Source organism: Netta rufina (genome assembly GCF_964035555.1).
Source record: "Netta rufina genome assembly, chromosome: 3".
Taxonomy (NCBI): domain Eukaryota; kingdom Metazoa; phylum Chordata; class Aves; order Anseriformes; family Anatidae; genus Netta; species Netta rufina.
In genome coordinates, this window is record NC_140125.1 from 74,149,521 (window position 1) to 74,167,589 (window position 18,069).

At 43.7% G+C, this 18,069-nt stretch overlaps 1 protein-coding gene across 2 annotated transcripts in view; it reads right to left on the bottom strand.

Moving 5' to 3' along the window:
- FYN (FYN proto-oncogene, Src family tyrosine kinase) overlaps positions 1-18,069 on the bottom strand; it is a 129,339-nt gene that overhangs the window by 38,272 nt on the left and 72,998 nt on the right. The window contains exon 3 of one of the 2 annotated variants that reach the window (XM_084285384.1): positions 13,670-13,804. The exons of the other annotated variant lie outside the window; for it this stretch is intronic. The gene's annotated coding sequence lies outside the window, so the exon portion shown is untranslated. The remainder of the gene's footprint in view (positions 1-13,669; positions 13,805-18,069) is intronic. 2 annotated transcript variants of the gene reach the window in all.

Below are 18,069 nucleotides of genomic sequence, written 5' to 3' on the forward strand. Positions count from 1 at the left end.
TTTTGAAGTCATGCGTGATGTATGTAGGGAATCAGATACCTGTCTGGATGGACCCTTAATCCAAACAGCTATGGTGAATCCTACATGTAACCCGGCACACAGGCACTGGGCTCGAGATGCTCATGCTGCAAGAAAGAGCAGTGACAACAGAAAAATCTTTAAAAAAAAAATGAATTGCAGGACATACTTTCTCCGGGATATATAAATAGGCAGCGAGAAAATGCACAGCTCAGGAAAAAAAAAAAAAAGATAGCAAAGCACATTTCCCCCCCTTATTTCTTCTCACATTTCAGCCAATATCCGTCACTTAGAGTAAATAAAAAGCATATCCTTTTTCAAATATCCTCGTTTTTCTTTAGCTGCCAGGCTGCCTATTTTGTATGCCTTACCCCAACATCAACACAGGAAATTAGCTTTGACAAACTCCTGGGATTCAGAAAAAGCATATTCCTCTGCTGCTAATGCCTGAAAAACATGCGGCAGCTCCCTGTTAGTCTGTGACAGCTCACAGACACCTAGACACCTGCTCCGTAAGTCTAACCTGCCTAATTAGAAAAACCTTCTGTTGAAGGGTGTTTTCCACAGTTTGAAGATACCATCAGCTATTCTGCAAGCCCATTCTGAAAAACAATTTCCATTTTAATATATTTCCCTGAGCCATACTGCCTGCAGTCAGCACACATCCACCATCTCCTGCTCTTAGCTCAACTTGAAGGCGCTCTTTTTGCATTTCTCCATTTCTTCATTCACTCAGCAGCGTGCCCGTATCAAAACTTTTGTGTGGAGGTGCCCAAGCCAGCTCGCACAGAATCACAGGCTGGTTTGGGTTGGAAGAGACCTTAAAGCCCATCCAGTTCCAGCCCCTGCCATGGGCAGGGACACCTCCCACCAGCCCAGGTTGCCCAAAGCCCCATCCAGCCTGGCCTTGAGCACCTCCAGGGATGGGGCACCCACAGCTTCTCTGGGCAAGAGAGAGGGGGAGCCCAGTGCAGCACGTTGGGTCAGAGGGATGGGTCAGGGACTTGGTGCTTAGATCCATGCACAGAAAGCAAGGCCCGGGCAGCTGAGCAAATGCTGCTGCACAGGGTGACACCATGGGGGAATCCCTGATCAGGAGGCTCAGATGGGAAAGAGTGAGCCATTGTAGTGCTCAGATTAATAGGTGCAAGTGCTGGCACACACATTCATTCACTCCAGACTAGTGAAGTGATAACGCAGGCTTTACTATTTAATGCAGAATCTCAGCAGCCTTTTTGTTGCCTTGAAACCTTACCTCCCTGTGAAACTCTAGTGCCTCCTCCCCTTCCCTCTCCCAGCTCTGTTTCTCCTCTTATTTGTTCCCATGTGTTTTCACTGGAAAAAGAAAAGTAGAAAAGAAAGCAAAAGAATGAAAGTAAAAGAAAGAGATGGGAAACACGAAGTCTAGAATAGTACAGGAGAAAGAGATTTTCTTGTGGCTGCTGCTTTTGCAGACATGAAAAAATATGTATGAGAGAATTATTGTTCAGCCAGCCCTATTGCTCATTTGCAAACTTTCAGCTGAGCAGGGGAAAAACCGTCCACTGAAATCTGGGAAGATTTCACATATCACGCCATGAGGGCTCCCAGGACAGCCCTACACACTTCATTTACTCATTTTAGTCAATTGGTAAGGAAAAAGCAAAAACTACAAATTTGCTGCAAAAATAAAATCCTTCAATGCATTAATTCTGAAGAAAGTGAATAAACCAGGAGATGGTACACATACGTACCAGCAGTCTCAGAATAATAATGGTTTGGGAGGTTATTTTTATAAGGAATGACATGAATAGAAAACCACTGAATTATCAGTGCCTTGGTATTTTTTTTTTTCTTCTCCTTTTATATTTTGCTGCAGCAGCAGCACACAAGGAAGGAAAATTTGATGCAAAGTCGGTGACTGACAGAAAGGGTTTTTTCTTTCTGTTGCCCCCTTCTAGTCTGTCACAGTGTCCAGACAATCCGAGCATGAAGACTACTTGATTGTAGTCTCTTGTAAAATGTGACAGAGGGTGTTACATGCATGCATCTTTTTGAGCCAAGTCCTTGGAAGTTGTTTATTCCTGGCTGAAAGAAGCCAGCTAGCTGCGTTGTGTCAGGGGGAGTTTAAATGTGAGAGAATACATGGATGCATGCGCACGCTTCAAGCAATTTCAGCTAACTCAGGGTTTTCCTAGACAATAAATATAACCTCCATTCAGCATCAGCCTTTGTATCAATGAATGGATTCCAAAACCCAATCTCCTTCAGTATCACAGAGCAGGCATTTCATATCCTAAAGTCTGCTCACCCTGCATGTTAGCACTTGGAGCTCTGGAAGGCTGGAGTTCTTCAGCCAGCTCTGAGATCACCAAAAAAACAAAATCTGGAGCTGTTTTACACTGAATTCTCTGGAGACGAGCACACAGTGTTGTTCAACCAACATGCTATGCAACTTACGGTAAAGGAACAAGATTTTATTCCATTTCCATTAGGAAAGGCAGCATTTCTCAGATGCATGTGTTATGGGGTCATGCAGCATTATCATAATTTGCCACTAGAACTGCTAAGAGGTATGTAACTAGCCTAATTAAAATTAACTTTTCTTATGCAAACGTATTCCATTTGTTTGTTTTAAAGATGCATTTTTATGGGCGATATAAAATGTGTTTTCATTAAAATATAAAACATGTACGTTTTTTTGAGACTTCCTCAGAGACAAGTGAAAATACCCATTATTTGTCTCCTTTCTTGACCTTGTTATATTTCTTCAACTCGAACATTTACATTGCAAGTAATCCCTCATCAGTTCACCCAGAAGAGTAGTTTCCACCCACATGGATTTATTTGACAAATTTATTTGACATGCCATTATTTGACAAAGATATAAAATTATTTTTATCACTACTAATTAATTTATAATAATAGCTCCTTAATTATGTTTAGCACTGTTGCCCGCTTGGTAATCAAAGCCTAAGGAAAGTCCAAGAGTACTAGAAAGCAAAAGTCTGTTTTTCATACTTTGACTTTAAAAGAAAAAGCTCCAACTTGTGATATTTGAAAAGTAAAAAGTATTGATGAGCCACGGCCTACTCTAGCTTCTGCAGCTGTAAACCATCAAGAGATGGATGGGAAGATAACTGGTGTAAATTCGTTGCTTCACAGCATCAGAAGCTTTTCCATAAGATTTTGCAACTAGTGCCTGAAAATACTGAATTTTCCCAAACCTGCTTTTCCTGAACCTGCTTTTTTTTGAGTATTCTAGGAGAAAGTAGGTCCTTGAAATGCTTGAGGGACATATACAGGGAGATGAAGGGAGACATCCACCTGTTCTACGCACTCCCACCCATGCCATGGTCTCCTTGGCATCCCTTGCCTGGGGATGGAGATCACTCCAGGGGAGAGAGCTTCGATCGGCAGGAGAGCTGGGGAGTGAGTGCAGAGCCCATAGTGCTTTGTTCCTCTTCCTCTGCACAGCTTTCTGTGGAAGGAAATCTGCTTGTGCATTTTCAGGAGAACTTCTTTCAAGTAAGTGAGAGAGATGAAAGAGAAAGGCTGGGTGAACGGTAACTCTTTTTCTGACCAAACCTTACAAATCTTGACTGGAAAGCACCAGCAGGAAAGCCAAATTAAAGAACAGGCATGTTGAAAGGGAATCAGAAGAACAAAATCCTTGGCTTTTATTCCGCCTCTGTGGTGAATGTGTTTGCTAATCAAACCAAGGCTTGCATCCAGCATGGCAGTGAAGAAAAACATCCTCTAAGGGACATCTTCTTGGTGTTTTATGTTTTGCTGAAAGCAGCAAAGAATTATCAGTCTATGACATCAAATGAGCCAAATTTCATGACTTACAGTAGGATTTAATATTCAAAATGCCACATTCTGGGTTATCGTGAAGATGAAGAACAGAAAAAGCTTTCCAAGAATAAGAACTACAAGAACTGTTAAGAGACATTTCAGCTTTCTGTGGAAATGCCTCCTGCAGGCTAGATAGAGGGAATAATCAACACATAACTTTATCCCGAAATTGAAACGTCTGACTTTTCACGTCACCATTAGTAGCTCCCCGGAGAGAAACTGATGGAGTAAGTATTTTGAAACATAAGCCTGAGACACATTAAAAAATACGATTTTCAGGAAACTCTTGCTCACCCACTTTGACTATTACAAGCCATAGGAAGGCAGCCCAAGATGGGCAACAAATGAGCACTTAAAACTAGTGCTACACAGACTGGGAATTCTCACACAGTCTGCTAGCTGACCTCTTGTTGACTTGCGTGTACGCTGATAGTAGCACGCTGAATTTCCAGAATCCAGTCTGGGCCTGTTTCAAAAGCAACACGTGGAATATCTCAAAGAAGCCGGTCAGGGAGTACTGGACCCTGGCAGAGCTGTTAGAGGACTGCCTCCAGCTTGACCAGTGATTCCACAACTTACAGGAGTCATGGAGCAGGGCAGGAAGATACAAGAAATGTTGTAATGTAACTGGAACTGTTGAGCATTATTCATTAGTTCTCAGGCTGGTAGGTTACTGATTTCTGTATAAATACATACCATTTTTATACTCAGCAGAACCAGTGTAACTAACGTCCCAATCTGGAAAGAAGGGAAGTTTACTGCAATGTGATAGATTTGGTTCAGCCTTATAAGATGATAGAGAATGGGGATTTATATAGACTTCCTCTAAATCTACACATGCACTACACCTGTCCTACACCTGGATGTACAGTGACTATGTACATAAGTACATAAGAATATGTACAAAATCGCACATACACCATGTGGTATGCCTGAACAAAAGGCCTGACACAACAGGGCAAAACTTCAAGTTTTGTATGTATCAGGTCAAGTATGTTTCAGGAACAATGAATGCATTGAAACTGCATTTTCACGAGAAAAACAACACTGAAAAATGCTTGGGCTGCATTCATTTGATTTTTGAAAGGAGTCCTTTAAAGCTCCACCCCCAGTTTCTCCTTTAGTGGGCTGAACAGAAGAATCTCCGCATTTTAATGCAGGCTTGTTTGCCTGCAGCAGCCCAAAGTCTGACAACATGAGCAGGCCAGTGCTCAGTGACAGCAAACCTCCATGCAGGAACAGCAGGAAGAGCCATCGCAGATGAGCTCCTGCTGCCATACTGCTCTGGCTCAAAGCAAATGCCTTTTACTGTGTTGGAGCACCCTCACTCTTGTTTCTTGTCGGCATAAAGTTGCTTTGGAAGTCTTCTGCAGTGGTGGCCGAAGCCACTCAGGAGAATGAACAGCTCCCGTGGGCCATGAGATGAGCAGAGCTTGCAGGGAGCTTTGAAGTGCCGCTGTCCGTCCCGCTGCTCCTCCCCAGTGACAGCCCGACGGGGGATGCAGCTGTGGAAACGGCGGCCTCCTGACACCACAGACCATGTTGAAGTTCTAACACATGTCCGCAGCTGTGCTTGCCTTCCCTTCTTGCCCCCTCTGGGGCCTGAACTAAAAGCCACTTATGCAAGACTAAGATTTGTGCTGCTCCTTGCCTGCTCAGCTTCAGCCAGCCTCTGAGGCCAGGACCAGTGAAGGGAAGGTGCAAGCTGAAGGATTTCACTGAACTACAACCAGACTGTTGGTTTCTTTCCGAGGCTGTGAACAAAGCTTTCCCCAGGGCAGGACCACTGAAAGCCAAGAAGTGATGATGTCTTGACAAACAGCCCCATTGCCCTGCTGGTGCTGCTCAGTGGGTCTGGCATTCTCCAGCCCCTGTGTTGCTTCAGTGTGAGAGAGCTACTCAAAACTAGGTCACATTTATTACAGACTAGAGAGGGAAAAGGAAGTCGGTGTTCCCGTTGGGCAGGAGTGACAGTAAAAGCCTCCCCATGTGGTGCTGGCTGGAGGGACCGTGGTGGTGGGGCCAGCCGGTAGCTGGCTGGGGAGGGGACACCTGGCAAGGCCACGAGGAAATGCACGAGCACAACGCAGCTGTCTGCCCAGCCAAAATCAAAAGCTTGTGCTTTTGATTTCCCAATGCAAAAGCTTTCCCAGTGGAAAGAGGAAAGAGCAGGAGAAAAACCCTCCTGCCAACAAAAGGACACTTGGCCACCTCTCTGTTTCTAGTTCCTTTGTCAGCCAAGTCTATGAATGTCATGGCCTCATCTTTAAAAAAAAAAACAACAGCAAATTCTTTTCCATTCTCTGTGACATACTCCTTTCAGAAAAAAAAAATAAAACAGAACAAAACGTAAAAAGTAATTCTAAAAACATCTCACCCTGCAATCTCTTAAAGTAGCAGTAGTTGAGTTACACCTTGCACTATCTTAGGGTATTTGTTTCTTTAAAAAAAATGCCCTGGAAAAATGCAGCACAGAAAGATCAATTGTGAGGAGAGGTTCTCTCATGTTTTCTTTTTTTTTTTTTTTATTTTTTTCTTTTGCCACCAACATCCAGACTTCAGTTGTAATCTAAAAGAAAGAAGCTTACTTACAGCCAAGTTGATAAGGAGTGCCTGCAGGTTTTACATTCACACTGATGAGCGAGCCAGACTCAAACCTTCAGTCAGGATTTCTTTTCTCTTTCTTGCTCTTAAAATGAGTTAAGGGAAGGTTTGAAATTAACAGCTAAAGGCAGCAGCTACACACAGTGAACACACTGCTTACTCTGCAATGCAAAACCCAGAGAGGATGAGTCTGTCCTCGGTTCTGAGTAACACACAAGAAGACAATGTAAATTCAATAGCATGATTTCAAGCTACGTTCCTCCTTCATCAAGTTGCTTGTGGTGGCTCTATTCACTAGCCGAGAGAAGTGGGTGGATGGTCTGCATAAGCATTTTGAGCTAATGTGCCTAAATTTTAAAGTGCCTTTTAAGTATATAAATTAGAAATCCTGTATCAAAAGAACAACTGCCGCAAATGTCAGAATCATTTTATCTAGGAAAGAGAAGAAGTGAAACAGTGTCTCTGCTGATTTCCTCTTTCTTTTCTCCCCTAGGAGAACAGAAAGATGATTGCAGGTTGATGCACACTTCTGATTTTTTTTCTCTCAATTCTTATTTTTAGAATCCACCCAGGATTAATGGGTGTTCATCTGATTCGCAGTATGGGAGCCGCACAGAGGAGAATGCAAAATGCGAATCAGGATGGGCAGAAAAGGGAGGGGAAAAAGGGAGGGATGAAGAAGTTCATCCTGCTTGCTTCTTTCAAACATGTAAGAAGCAGAGAGTAAGATTTTCAAAAAAACAGCCCCACAAAACACAAACATTGCTGTCTCCCCACCTCCCTTTGCCTATGCACAAATGAAACTAACATCTCTGCCTTGTCTGATTTCTGGCTTGTGACTGAAGAACTCGGGAGGATGTGACAGCAAGGAAATGGGAGCAAGCTGAGCCTCAGAAACATTGAGAATTTACTTTGAGACCATTCAAGAATCTGTTCCCTCCCAAAGGGGCTCGCATTTCATCTAGGTTACTACTGCTCGTATTTTAGAAGTGTTACTTAGATTCCTTATTTGTCAAGTTACGTTGGTGAAAAAAAAAATCTCTCCTTCCTTAACAGGAGCAAAAATTAGCTTATGGCCAGGTCACAAAACAATCTCCAGTCTTCATACCATAACTGCAACTGGCTTTAGCTACAAGGGCAAAGATACTCACAGGTAGAGACCCCCAGGGAGGATGGCAACCACATGGTGACAAAGGTCAGTGAACAACTGAAGCACTGAAGTCAGACTACATCAGTAGCAGGAAGACACTAAAACTCTGCCTACACTGACACAGAAAATTAAAAAAAGGTGCTACAAGTGAGACCTATTTTCTCAAACTCAGTGTTGCCACTGTGGTTTTACTGCACAACAGCCGAATTACCCTAGGTGGAGTGTACTGGGTGGCTGGGATGGAGTTAATTTTCTTCATAGTAGCCAGTCAGGTGCTGGTTTAGATTTGTGACCAACACATGTTGAGAGCACACCAGTGTTTTAGCCGTTGCTGTGCACTGCTTGCACAGCTTCAAGGATTTTTCTGTTTCTTATTCTGCTCCCACAGAGATGAGGCTAGGGGTTGCATTGGGTTTACATGGCAAGGTTTTGGTAGCGGGAGGGCTCCAGGGGTGGCCTCTGTGAGCAGAGCCCAGCAGCTGCCCCAGGTCAGAGCAGAGCCAGCTCCAGACAGCTCCAAAAGGGACCCGCTGCTGGCCAGAGCCAGGCCAGGGAGCAATGCTGGGTGGGCCTCTGGGAGAGCAGACTAAAGGAAGGGGAAGAAAACTGCTGTGCAACAGCAAGTGGGAGAGAGGAATGAGAACATGAAGGTGAGTGCAGCAGGAGGGCAGGAGGTGCTCCAGGCAGGCAGCAGCAGTTCCCCTGCGGCCTGTGGAGAGGCCCCTGGTGGAGCAGGCTGTCCCCCTGCAGCCCATGGGTCCCACATGGAGCAGATCTCCACGCTGCAGCCCCCCCATGGGTGGAGGAGCCCCCGGTGGAGCAGGTGGATGTGGCCTGGAGGAGGCTGTGGCCCATGGGGGACACATAGTGGGGCCGTTTGCTCCTGGGGGATGGATGGACCTCGTGGGACGGAGCCGTGTGGGAGCAGTTCTTGAAGAGCTGCTGCCTGTGGGCAGCCCCTCAGGCTCAGTTTGGGAAGGACGGCATCCCCTGGGAGGGACCCCATGGGGAGCAGGGGCAGAGAGGGACCGTGAGGGAGCGGCAGAGATGAAGCCTCAGGGACTGACCACAGCCCCCATTCCCTGTTCCCCTGCACCACTTGGGGGAGAATGTAGAATAAGGTGGATGGAGGGGAAGGTGGTTTTCAGTTTGCTTTTAGTTTCTCATTGTTCTAGTCTGCTAGTGATAGAAAATAAATTATATTAATCTCTCTATGCTGAGTCTGTTTTGCCCATAATGATCATTGTTGAGTGATTCCTCTGTCCTTATCTTTGAGCCCTTTTCCATCCTATTTTCTCCCCCTTTTCCTTTGAGAAGGGGTCTGAGAGAGGGCTGTGGTGGAGTTCAGCTGCCTAGCAGGGTAAAACCACCACAGGGATGTGCAACAGGCTGGGAGGAGACAGCTGGGACAGCTGGCACAAACTGACCACAGACATATTCCAGACCATATAGCATCATGCTCAGCAGTGAAACTGGGGGGGATTTTCTGAAAACAGCCATAGCTCAGAGGCTGGCTGGGCACTGCTCTGCTGGTGGGAGTTGGTGAGGGAGTGCCTTTACATCACTTGTTTTCTTTTCATTTCCTTCACTTATTAAACCCTATATATCTCAGCCCATGAATTCCCTTTGCTTTTGCCCTTCTGATCCTCTCCCCCATGCTGATGGGGGACAGTGAATGAGCAGCTGGGTGGGAGATTAGCTGCTAGCTGGGGTCAGCACACCGCAGTGAGCAATATGTAAGTCTTTCTGTTCCTGGCCTGGAAAATAACTTCAGAGGCACACAGGTTAAACTGTGTTCACCTGATGGGCAAGAATTGAGATGCTGCCTGGAGATCAATTTGGATTATAAAATGACACATTACCATCTCTTCCTTTTTTAGCAGAGATATTGAAATCTCAAAATGAGAGCATAGCAGGCTGAGATTACAGTGATAAACACTCTGGACAGTGGGACACAGAAGGAAACAGGTCCTCACTTGCATTCTCTCATACAGAAGAGTGGCAGTACCAATGCATGCAGTCCTCTGCTGTCCAGCTATAGAGGCCACTAAGACTCAAGATTCCCAGCTCTGTTTTGCTATGTACTCTACAAACTGCAGGTCTCTTCTGTTAGCCAGTGAAGATGAAGCTTAAAAAGACATCAAGGGCTAAGGGCCACGAAAATAGATCCTGCTATGATAATGTGCATTTTCCAAAAGCCAGCAAACACCTACAAGACCCTTCCACACGGATCAAAATATTTAAGTATTGCTAAACACATGGCAGGCAGATCTGTTTTAAAGCTTTATGTCCATGTCTGAGGGCAAGTAGAACGGAGAAGGATGCATTAATTTGATTTCATCATGAACCTGAGGTTATTGCACATACAGCTCTGGGAATGATCTCTGGGAATGATCTCCAAGGGTTACTCATGTGTAGCGACCCTCAGCTACAGGTCAGAACCTGGTCCTTCAGGTTAAAGCTCCTGCAACCTGCTCACTGCAGCTATAGGAGGTCCTACTTTAATCCTTCATAGCCTAAGCAGAAAGTCACATTGAAATAAAGGACTGAATGGCAGTTGTGGATATTTACATTGGTGTCAGGGATGAAAATCCTTTCTGCTGGCAAGGACAGCAAAACAGCCCAAGGCAATGTGAAGGTTAGCCATCAGTCACGGCACTGCCTCTGCTCAGAAGCACGGACTAGTCGCTTTCAGATTATTTTTCTATGACTCAATGAGCGATAAAAACAGCAAACGTCAATACTTCTTGTATTCCCTCCTCTCAAGCCAGAAGTATCCACCCAGAACTATGATTTATTATTGTTTTTTCTCCCACTTTCTTTCTTTCTTTCTCTCCCAGGATCCATATGCTTAAGAAAAGAAACTATGCTTTAAGTCAGGCCTGTGAATGAAGGTACATTTGCAAATGTCTAACAACACACCTGAAAATTCTGTTAGTCATGCAGAACAGAGTGTGGATGTTTGCCCAAATGGACATTTGCTCAACCTGGCATGCAGGATTATCTACAACAGTGTTCCTTGACCTGTGATCCAAGGGAGCACTGGGGCCCAAAACCCATCAGGTGGTCCACAAGCCCATAGCTCATGCATGACCAAGCACATACACATCCCCTGGACTCTGGCAGCATTATGCAGATGGTGCTTGATCTCCCCCTCACACTCCCTGCATGCCCTCCTCGGTTTTACTGGTTCTCTGGGTATGAACGGTTAACAAAGCATTGACCCAAAGTGCTCCTGCGGACAGCTCCAACCACCCTCACTGGAAAAAAAAATGAAAAGAGCACTCTGTGAGGAAGAGGCGGACAACAGAGGTTTCTGTTTCTTTGTATTTAAGACAAAAAAGGGAAGTGGAGAATGGGATGATGACCTGGAGCAGACAGGCTTGGCTTCACTAGAAGTGACTGCTTTGTGATACACCTGGTAGACTACACAACTGCAGATAATTCAGGAGATCTGGAGATCCTGCCTGGACTTCTTCCCTGTTTCCTTGCACAAAAAGACAAAACCTGAAGACTGCTGAAGTTAACAACTAGGTGAATAGCAGAGTACAGATGTCAGATTTGTGGATCATGGGGAGAGAGTGTGGCAGAGAAAAAGTGACCTCTTGATGGGGAAAGAATACACACTCCATAAACCAGGCTGGCAAAACAAGCTAGGTTAAATACGCACCCAAAAGCACATTCAGCACAAAACCATGGTACTGAGCACAACACTAACCAAAGCAGATATTGTAAGAGGATGACCCTTTTCAGTTCCTTATATGTTAATTATAAGCATCTGTAAAAACAGACAAACCTTTTGTCTGCAGAGGAGCAATGCAATGAATACTCCTGAAAACTACTGTCTAGATGTAGGTTATTAGAATATTAAAAGAAATAGTTGTAATCAACTCAAGAAGTCCAAACGGAAGAGGGGAATTGACAGTCCCTGTATGTCAGAAACGATGTCTGAGTCACTGAGAACTTGGAAGTACGTAATCTAAGTAATCTTGGATATTTATGAATGAAGATGCACCCATTTGAGGTATTAGCTGGTGTCTGCCACAAGCTGCTGTCACCACAGTAGGGATTAGGATAACTGGCTTCTTCAGTGTCTCTTGCCAGTAAGTTGACACTTGCCAATGAGTCATATGTAGTGTAGACCTTGCAGCACTGAAGGGAATGGAGAACTCAAGAGTTCACAGAATGCGGATCACAACGTGAACAGCTTATGGGACGTTGCTAAACTGCACAGCTTACTGCCAAACCCTGTGGTTAGCCTGTCATGTCAAGCAAGCCGGACTGGGTGCCGTGCTCCTTGCCCCAGCCCCAGGGACAGCAACGTGCAGGAGCTGCAGTGCTGCCACAAGCACAGCACAGTGCTGGCCATACGATGTGGCTGGATTAAGAGAGGAGCCAGACAATCCCTGCTGCAAACTTTGTCTCAGTAGAAAGGAAATGATCACAACCTAGAAGGTTACTGATTGTTTAGACTGAAAAGCACTGACACTTTCTGTGCAAATAGCTAACACTGTCTGCAATCAAATCCAGACCAGTAAAATTTTATGTGTTATATGAACATACACTCTTCATCTATACATAAATTAAAAACAGTGCATGCTTTCTGAGAGGGAATTTCACAAAACTAAAGCAAATGGGAGTCAAATCAGGCTGTAGACAGAACTTGAAGCTGCTGACATCTGCGAATGGTTTAAGACATTTCCTAAATGCCTACAATGTTACAACTGTGAAAAGAAGACTAGGATAGATAAAAATAACGCACAATGAAAAAAAAAAAAAACACAACACCAACAGCTGGGCTTACCAGGGAAGTGAAAAAAGATACGATGTGTTATATATAAAACCTACATATGAAGAGAAAAAGAGGAAAAGATAATAACAAGATAAAGATCATATCAAAGAGGCAAGAAGATACTAGGAAAAATTAAGACAGATAAATCAGATATGAGATTTTTTATTATTCTAAGCAGATTATGAAAGACAGATTCTGAGCAATAAACATGGTAGAATAATTCAGAACAACACAACAGAGGCAGAAGTTACTTAGCAAATATTTCTGATTAGCACACAAGTAAAAGGCCAGGTGTTCTGTCTAGGATTATGATGAAATAATTTCCCACCACAGCAGAAACTAGAGAGGACGCTAAGCAATGTGTACAAGATTCTAGGTGTTTCCAATTAGTTGGTAGACAAACTTGTCTCAGAAGCTTTCAGATAGCTAGCCTCTGAGCTGCTGCTGCCACTTCTACACAGTTCTGGGCTGCTGGGGATGTACCAGGGGCAGAAAGATGGCTCTTGTTTGGTCAGTGCTTGCGAAACGTAAAAAGTAATTACTGGCCAGTTGGCTTAGTTTTAGTTGGCTTATTTATTTATTTATCTTAGTATTTTGCATAGGTTAGAACAGCCAACACAGGAGTAAATTAATAGATATTTTTTCAAAGCTCTACAATTAAAGTCAACTTGGCTTTAAGAAAAACAGGTTGTACAAAGTGATCTGATATAACTTCTTGCAAATATTACAAGTTCACTTGATAAAGGCAGTGTTGCTGACAGCATGACAAGCCTAAGTCATCTATCCTTGTCTGTAGAACATCTTTATCAAGAAACAGAATGCTTTGAAGTCCACGTGCAGTGTGCTTCATCCATTCATGGACAGCAGGATTCTATATATGGAGAGTACTACATGAGGTCATGGAAAAAAATCAAATGTATTTTATACTGAAGTCAGTTCCGAGTCCACAATCATATTAAATGTATTAAAAAGTCGATAAATTAAGTGCAAGTGTAACTTTAAATGGGAAACTATTAACAAACAGATGGGTTCCTATTGGGTTCCCACAGGATCATCCCTTTGCTATTTAATAGCCCTATCAGCGACCTGGATTAAAGTTAAGTACGGTTAGATAGCAAGAGTGGGGACAGCAAAAAAACAAACAACAAAAGAACAAGTCTGAGACAGAGCAAGTGGGAACTGGAGAAGGCAGGCAGCACCAGTTTGGGTGTTAATATGGCCAAGTGTAAAACGGTTGTATTACAATAAAGAATACAGGCCATACTTACAGGATGAGAGGGAGAGAGAGGACTCTATCCTCCGAAGCAGAGACTGAATACGAGACCAGGCGTCCTGGCAGGCAATCAGCTCAACATGAATTCCCAACGCAAGGCTGTGGCCAAAAGGGCTAACGCGAGCCTCAGCTGTACAAACAAATGAAAATCAAAAGATGAGTAGGTAGGTTATAGTAACTCTGCATTTGGCTCTTGTTCCTCTGCTACTTGAATAATGTATCAGGTTCTGCTGCTCCATTTTTTAAATGAAGTGTGGAAAAAAAAAAAGATGAATGTCTAGGGGAGAGCGACTGAAGAACTGAAAACACTGAGGAGCAGAAGGCTTCGTTATAAACAAAAAGCTTAAAGGAAATTTTCTAATTTTGTTCATAGTATAGGAGTATTCATATGGGAAATAAATCTGGTAACTGTGGGTTCCAGCCTAGCAAAGGTGGAAAACTCACTGGAACTGGAAACTAATCCAATCCAGAATGTAAAGAGGCTTTTTTAGAGGCTTTTTTTTTTTTTTTTTTTAAAGTAATGATCAGTTATGGGTAATTAACCACTTCACACCACGTGTTGTGATGTACTGGCCACCTCCGCCAAGTTGTGAAGATGATCATGGTTGATTTAAAAAGGATGCATCCCCATTCAGCTTTGGTTATTAGGAGCTCTTTCAGGTAAGATCGACTGCCTGCAAAACGTCGGAGGCCAGATGAGTGATCACAGCATCAGACAGTGTCTTGTTTCCACTAAAAAAACACACTCCTTTTCCTCTTCTTGTCAGTAATCCTGACAGCCAGGACCAGCTCATGGCATACTAAGTGATGCTGGAGGAAACCTCAGCCTTCCAGGGCTGAGGTGCTGTCTCAGTATGGATGGCCCTGCCAAGGGACCTGGGTGCCACCAAGAAGGCTGCTGGCTCTGCGTCCCCAGGCAGGTGGGCTCATAAGGACCACGTGCTCTGCAGGGGACACTGAATTTACCTTGTCCTACAATATTTACACTTGGTGGGTTTTAAGGACACGGTACAAGGTTTTTGTCCAAGATTTAAAAGGCTTTATTTCATACAAACATCTCATTATAGTTAATGACTCATGATTCTACAGATAATTTTCTGTTCAACAGGTGGGAAAAGAGTGTGTTTTCCAAACTTTCGGTCCCTTTCACTGAGCAATGCCTGCCAAAACACAGCATACACTATGTAAATAAAATTGTGCTAGCAGGTTACAGACCCAGAAGCGGCATCCCATCCTCGATAAATTGATCGTAATACACAACTTCTGTAGAGTGAACTAAAGCAAGAAAGCTTGTGAAAATTTTAGGGAGTAAAAAGGCCTGTCCAAGTGTAATAGATATGTATATATGTGCACATGCATTCACACTTGCCAATACCAAATGGTCTCTGCTATACCTGGTATTCCTCTCTGTTTTATCTCAAGGCTCAAAAGGATGCGATCAGCAACTCTTTATTAACTAAAGAAGCAAAGGTTTTGGAAAAGTTAATCAAGAGCAAGGTTTCAGAGCTACTAATAGAATGTGAATCAGAGCCTGATAAAGTACAGTTTGAACAGTGCATTTTTATGTATAAATACTTGCTGTCCTCCTGGATGCGTTTTTCTCCCCCTTCCTCTGGCACAATCCCACCTACAACCTACAGCATTAGGGTGTTCTGTTAAGCACGTGTCCAAGTAAGTTTTTAAACCTTCTAAAGGCTTTTTTATAAGAAAAGATGTACTATTTTAGTACTCAGATTACAAAGATCACATAACTGGAATCCACAGATTTATTTCAAAGGATGGCTTTATTGTGGTAATTTCCTAACCATAAATGTGTAGAGACTACGTAGACAAAAATAGCCTTAGCATATGGATTTTGAAAACCCTAACTTTTTGAAATATTAAGAAATAAGTCAATCCTAGGCTTTTCCTTTTACTCCAGACACACAGAGAGAGAATTAAATGGGAGACTGTGAGCCTAACCATCCGCCTCTGTAGCTCAGCCAGCCCAGACACAGCAATGCTATGGACGTGAACGCAATGAACCCCAGAAGTGTCACTTTCACAGATCTCAAGAGGCATCATTGACCTGAGGCTGCCTGCAGTTTCTGCCCCAATTCCAGTTTAATGTATTCCAGTTTGACCCTCAAGCGACAGTGCTGCCGGAGAACACACTGAGAAACAAACGCAGGCAATTGCTTTGACATAATTCTTTTGGACGCAGGCAGATCGAAGGTGCTGATGTAAACAGAGTCTAGAAAAGGGTTTCACCAGGTCTCCTCTGCTCACTGAAAAAAACAGTAAGAGAACACAGCACTACCCAAAACCCAGCCAAACACATGCTCACCTCTCAGCAATACAACTCATGCATGTTGGCTGAGAAACAGCAAACTGAGGCAAACTCTTCCAAAGTATCATTTAGATATATAGATGGTGTTTGATTTATAGTTTAAATTTACACGACTTGTGTATATAACTTGCTCTTTGCATATAACTCACACGAAACATCTGTTCCATAGAGGATATTCATCTACAACCCCAGGAGCAGCATAATTCAGTCCTTTATGGCCACTGTGCACTCAAAAAGCTTACTAACACACTCCCCTCCCCTTACAGCACTGCTCTTCTTCCCCTTCTCCCCTTCTTGTAAAATTCAGGGTGCTGCTCTCAATGCTATGGTCAGGATGACACATTTCTGCCCTGCCACTCATTTAAATGCCCAAGCTTTAGCAGCTTTGTGGCTGCAGAGCTTGATGTCAGAGAACATCGCGGCGACGCTTATTTTTCTGCTCAGGGAATGTAAGAACGAAAGCTGGGGATGCTTTTTTCCAAGAGAAGGATGAATTGTGGTAGGAAACCAGATCAAGGAAGCCACGATGACGATCCTGAGAATAAAACTTTCTGACTAGTTGCAGTTGCTCCTGAAATAATTCCTCTATGAAAGGAAAAGAGAGAAGAACATACAGCGGTGGTACAGTTTTTAGAACTCATATGGGAAAATACCAGGGTTGAACATGGCTCTTCCCCCAGGTTTGTACAATGAACACAGACCAAACAAGCAAATCCCAAGCTGATGCCCTCCTCCCTCTACCTCCTTGCTAAGAAAGGTTTCCACCCTTGCAACTCACAATTTTCCTTTTCTCCCATTCCTCCAGCTCCCCATCAGTCCATCCAGACAGGCTGCCTGTAATGCTATCACGCAAAAAACAGACAAGATCCTCAAGGCTTCCCCTTTCTGTGTACCTAGAATACTTCCAAGGAGAAAGTCTTATGAAGAAATTGATTCTCACTTCCCTTTTCTGCAGCTACTTGTGTGGGTAACTCTGTCACAGTAAGAGTCCGCATCTGCTGTCTGACCATGACAGATAAAAATCACTGCTTGAACATCCATAAGAAGCAGGGTCTCTGAGAGATGAGTGATTACATGTTGCAGCCACTAAACTCCTTGATCCAGAATATTAAACCACCTGTGCACAAATGAAGAAACAAACTCCTGCCCTTCATCTCCTACCCTTTACGGGACCTGCTCCCACAATACGGCCACAAAGTGTGGCCCACGTTTGCATCATCATTGCAGTCAGACACGCTTTGACAGGCTTTGTCAGACATTTTGGGACCTACGTGAGTGTTTTGATGTCCAGGGAACTCGGGTTTTAAGATCTCCAATCATCAGGAATTATCAAACACTTCAGCCACAGTAGTGTATGGTGTTCTGCCCCTTGTGTAACCTAACAGAAAGAAAACTTTGTAGGCACTGCTCCAGAGAGCCAGAGGACAAAGGCTGGTCAAAAATAAGACTGGACATCCAAAGGAGTTCCCTGTCTTTCTCATGCTGTTTTGTTAAATTTTTAAAGCATTTGTACAGGATGCAACAACACAGTTGAAACGTTTTCCTAGTACTAGGAATGAGGAGGGGGCTTTAACCAAAATAGAAGTTTATTAGTGTTAAATTGGATTCCCAGCTCTGGGGCTGCTATCACAGTGCAATGACAGGGCGGTTAGCACAGCGAGGATTTAATAGTGCTGTCAGACAGCTTGAGGAGTAGTGTTACAAAGCAGTATTACTCCAGACAGAGATAAATAAAGTATCTGCACAGTAGAATTAAAGCACGTGAAACGGAGAGAATAAGATACCTACACCATTTTGTCTAGCTGCATAGACGACACAAAGCAAAAAGCAGGAACCAAATGTGCCCATATCATTACACTGCCATTTGCACGAGTCAAGGTTTATAATTCCTTCCATACAACAAGGCTGCATTTGTTGACAACCACAGCAGTTATCAGGTTGTGCATGCTCACCGTCTTTCCAGAGCAGTGGATTGCTGACCATCTGCATGCTTTGAACATTTCTCCTTAAACGTGCCAGTCTAATTGACTTCCAGTTTTCGGTGACAGTGGTTTATCGGTTATTTG